Here is a 5,315-nt window from a genome sequence, read left to right as displayed (position 1 = left end):
AAGAACGTGCCCTTGAAGAGGCAGACTCCGATTCCCGCTGTGGCAGCCATACCAGTGAAGGCTGACAAGACTGCTGATATTTGTCATCACTGCAAGAAGCCTGAACATTGGAGGCGTAATTGCAGGCAAATATCTTGCCCAGAAGAGTTCTGGAAACAGTATGTTCTATATTGAAGTAAACATTTCAATTAACTCTACTTTTTGAGTATTGGATACCAGCTGTGGCTCACATCTCTGTAATGATTTGCAGGTGATGGGAAGAAGTAGAAGGCTTAGGGAAGGTGAGACCTTCTTGAGGATGGGCAATGGAGCAAGAGTTGCTGCCAAGGCCATAGGAGATGTTTACTTATTGTTGAACAATGATTTTAAGTTGATTTTGAGAGATGTTTTGTTTGTACCAGATTTGGTGAAAAACATTATTTCCATTTCTATGCTTGATAAAGATGGATTTTCTTGTTTATTTAGCAAAGGTGTTTGCAACATTTACAAGAATGAATGTTTAATTGGTACTGGAGAACTTGAAAACGATCTCTACACCTTAAAATTGAAAGATATTCCACTAAACAATGTCCAAGCAATAACAACAACAAACAAGAAAAAACAAGATACTCTAAATTCGGGACAATTGTGGCATGCTCGATTAGGACATATTTCCCTAAGAAGGATGAACAAGTTAGTGGGAGTGGTCATGTTTGATATGTCTGATATTAATGCTCTCACGACTTGTGAATCCTGTCTAAAAGGAATGATGACAAAAATTCCCTTTAAGGGCCAAGTGGAGCGAGCCAAAGGGTTATTGGATTTGATCCATACCGATGTGTGCGGTCCGCTTAGCATCAACACTAAGCATGGACATGCCTACTTCATCACCTTTACCGATGACTTTTCGAGGTACGGGTATGTGTATTTGATGAAATACAAGTCTGAAGCCTTTGAAATGTTCAAAGAATTCAGAAGTGAAGTAGAGAAACAGTTGGGACGAAGCATCAAGACACTTCGATCGGATCGAGGTGGTGAGTACTTGAGTGCCGAGTTCCAAGAGTATCTTAGGGAGAATGGGATTCTCTCGCAGTGGACTCCGCCCGCTACACCGCAGTTGAATGGTGTTTCGGAGCGTCGTAACCGGACTTTGATTGATATGGTTCGGTCTATGATGGGGTTCACGGAGTTGCTACCATCCTTTTGGGGATATGCGCTTGAGACAGCGGCACTGTTGTTGAACAATGTCCATTCAAAGGCAGTTGATAAGACACCATATGAGATATGAATGGGTAAGCCTCCCAAGTATTCTTATCTTAGAATATGGGGGTGCCCTGCTTATGTGAAGCAGGTAGTGAGAGATAAATTGGACAGTCGATCCATTTTATGTTACTTTGTGAGATATCCAAAGAATTCTGTTGGATATTATTTCTATCATCCCCAAGAAACAAATGTGTTTGTTTCTAGGAATGCAACCTTTTTGGAAAAGAAATTTCTATTGGATAGAAAAGGGGAGATGATAGAACTCGAAGAGGTTCGAGAGACACCCACAATTATAGAACCCACACCCGAAGAGCCAAGAGAGAAGATACAAGCTCCTAGAAGATCCGAGAGAGTCTCGAGACCATCTATGAGGTATGGTCTGCTTCTTGAAGAGGGCCATGATGAGCCTAACCATGGATGTGATCCAAGGACCTTCAAGGAAGCGTTATCTGATGCCGATTCATCCAAATGGCATGAAGCAATGGAATTTGAGATGAATTCCATGAATTCGAACCAAGTGTGGAATCTCGTGGATCCACCTGAGGGAATTATTCCCATAGGGTGTAAATGGATTTACAAGAGGAAACTTGGGGCGGATGGGAAGGTATTGACCTTCAAGGCGCGATTGGTAGCAAAAAGATATACTCAAAGACAAGGAGTTGACTTTGAGGAAACCTTTTCTCCAGTTGCAATGTTCAAGTCGAAAAGGATATTGCTAGCCATAGCTGTATGATATGACTATGAGATATGGCAGATGGATGTCAAGACAACCTTTCTTAATGGGGATATTAAGGAAGAGATTTACATGTCATAACCTGAAGGGTTTACATCTGTCGGAAGTGAGCATATGGTATGCAAACTTCAAAGATCTATTTATGGTCTAAAGCAGGCATCTAGGAGTTGGAACCTTAGATTCGACAGTACAATCAAAGAGTTTGGTTTTACTAAGAATCCTGAGGAACCCTGCGTGTATAAGAAGGTCAGTGGGAGTGCTGTGACATTCCTGGTGCTTTATGTTGATGACATTCTACTCATTGGGAATGATGTAGGAATGTTGCAATCAACCAAGATATGGTTAGCGAGTAAATTCTCGATGCAGGACTTGGGTGAAGCATCTTTTGTATTGTGAATACAGATCTATAGAGATAAATCAAGAAGATTGCTTGGTCTCACCCAGTCCACATACATTGATACCATTGTGAAGAGGTTCTCGATGGATGAGTCCAAGAGAGGACATCTACCAATGTGTCATGGCGTGTCCCTATCCAAGTCTATGTCTCCCAAGACTGATGCAGAGATAGTGGCGATGACACGCATTCCATATGCATCTGCGATTGGTAGCATCATGTATGGGATGATATCTACACATCCTGACGTGGCTTTCGCACTAAGTTTAGTGAGTAGATATCAATCGAACACTGGTCTTCCACATTGGAAAGCTGTGAAAGACATCCTCAAGTATTTGAGAAGGACCAATAAGTTGTTCTTGGTCTATGGGGGTGGAGAACTGAAATTGGAAGGCTATACCGACTCTAGCTTCCAAAGCGATATCGATGACTCGAAGTCAACCTCTGGATTCATATTCATGCTCAATGGTGCTGCTGTCTCTTGGAAGAGTTCCAAGCAAGACAGTACAGCGGATTCCACCACTGAGGCAGAATACATTGCTACATCAGCTGCAGCAAAGGAGACTGTTTGGATAAGGAATTTCGTTCAAGAGTTGGGCGTCATTCCTAATGGAGTTGCTCCTGTCCCGATGTTTTATGACAACACGGGAGCCATTGCTCAAGAAAGGAGCCAAGGTCTCATCAGAAGTCCAAACATATATTGAGAAAGTACCACATCCTCCGAGAGATTGTGGAAAGAGGAGAAGTCTCGATTGACAAAGTCGGCTCCGCAAATAATGTTGCTGATCCGCTAACTAAACCTTTACCTGGACCATTATTTGAGAAGCATCGCGAATCGATGGGTTTGAAGCACTGGGGGCCCGCTATGCCAAAAGCGAGAGATATGGGTAGTTGGCTCTAGTGCAAGTGGGAGATTGTTAGAGTAGGTGCCCGTCGAGCCAAGTGTTGGCCGAGGGTTCATGTTTAAACTCTATGTATAAACAATCTTTATTTTAATAATATTTGAAATTATTGTTTTGGCACTTCTTTATCTGTATACTCATGCTAGTTGCATAGATAAAGCCCTTGAATATACAAATAGTAGAAAGAATATGAGATGCTCATATGATGAGTATCATGAAACTCATATTTGTAATACTGTATATTCTAAACAGTTCCTAGTCGATTCAGCCGTCGCTAAGAAGGATATAGGCCACTCGAGTTTGAGACTAGTATCTGCGATGTGAGTACCAAGTTTCATTGGTAGGGGACATTGTGATGTCCGAGCATGCAGATAGGTGCTCCCGGTAGAGTGCACTGAACAACCCTCCATAAAGGACTTTCCAAGTGGTTCTCACTTATCGAGTGAAAACGTCCTAGTTTATGGTTGTACAAAATTAGTCCTTATGACCCGGGACAACATTAAGATTCTATGTGCTAGCATTACACTTTGACTTGTTTACCGACTCTCATGGGGTCATCAGGTGGCAAGGTTGGGTGTTTTGTCGAAACATATAGGAGTCGATGTATTGTAGTCGGGGATTCACCGCTTACCTTCGGGTATGGATATCCTATGTGATCTCATGTGTATGTAGTTTGAAATCTCTGATCAGAGTATGATGGTAATTAAGAAAGGGGTTTCTTAGATTACACCATCGATGCAACTACGACATGACACATAGTATCGATTCATTGACAACTCTCGATATACCAATGGTTGTCGAATCGGTTGGGATATATGATTTGAAGGGACCGTACTGTATGCTAACCATAATTAAATGGTTCTTGCAGACACTATCATTTGATACCTAGGAAATCATGTAAGCGATGCTGCTAGGCGTTTAACATGATTGGTTGGGTACTATCAGGCTTGAGTTCTGACGTTCTTTTTATCAAGGAGTTGATAAGTAAGAATGGAGCAATTGAGGTATGCTCATATAAGGACATGTTTAGTCTGAATCACCTGGAGATGTGAACCCACGGTTAGTTGTATCAATGAACCATTGAGGGCCACACAAGTACTAGCTTTCTAGATCCCGTTGAGAAGTAAAATTGTTCAATGTGTTGAACGGCTTATAAAGGAGTTTATAATTGTAGGGAAAAATAGAAGTATGACTTCTACGAGGGAAATGTAACTTTTAATTTGTGGAAGTGTTCCTAAATTAAAAGTTGGCCAAACAAATAATGTATTTGAAAATTGTGATTTTCATAAACATTATTATGGACTAAATTAAATTAATTCAAGTGTTGAATTAATTAAACACTAGTGGACCTAGTAGAGTTCAAATAATTAAATTAATTCAAGTGTTGGATTAATTAAATAACATTGGGCCTTGTAGAGTCCAATTAGAAATAATTATTAAACTAGTGGGCTTGAGTAAAATCAAGTAAACTTTAAATGGACTCAAATATGTTTGGGACATTTAAATAAAAGTCTGTGGGCCTTGTAATTGTTACAAGCCCAAGTCAAAAGCATGCTTGGGAGGTGAAGAGTTGGGGAATACTTTTTCATTAAAAAATTGCATGGCATGCTCATGCACCTTTATCACTTTTTCAAGGACGAAGAAAGAACTCCCTTCTCTCCTCTAAACTTCACTTGGCTGAAATTTTGCACCATTTTTCTCTCAAAATTTTGTTCTTCAAGTTGTTGACTTCTCAAAGAAAATGCCTTACATTTTCTAGTGCAAGTGTAAGGTGGTTCTAGTTTGCAAGAGGTGGGTTTGATTTTGAGTAAGGAGTGCTCATTGGAAAGCTTGTAGATTGGGTCATCCCTTTCAAGAGCTTAGTTTTTAAAACTAAGTTGGAGCCATCATCAATCCTTTGTGATTGATAGGTAAAATTTTTTTAAACACCTTATGAATGTCATTTCCCGTTTTTCGTATTTGCTACACATTATAGGCTTAGGGTGTTCGAAATTTTCATGCTAGAAAATTGTTTTGAAACTTCCGTTGCGCATTTGAACACCTT

Source organism: Primulina tabacum, chromosome 13 (assembly GCF_025594145.1).
Source record: "Primulina tabacum isolate GXHZ01 chromosome 13, ASM2559414v2, whole genome shotgun sequence".
Classification (NCBI taxonomy): Eukaryota; Viridiplantae; Streptophyta; class Magnoliopsida; order Lamiales; family Gesneriaceae; genus Primulina; species Primulina tabacum.
Note: the sequence above shows the minus strand (reverse complement) of the source record.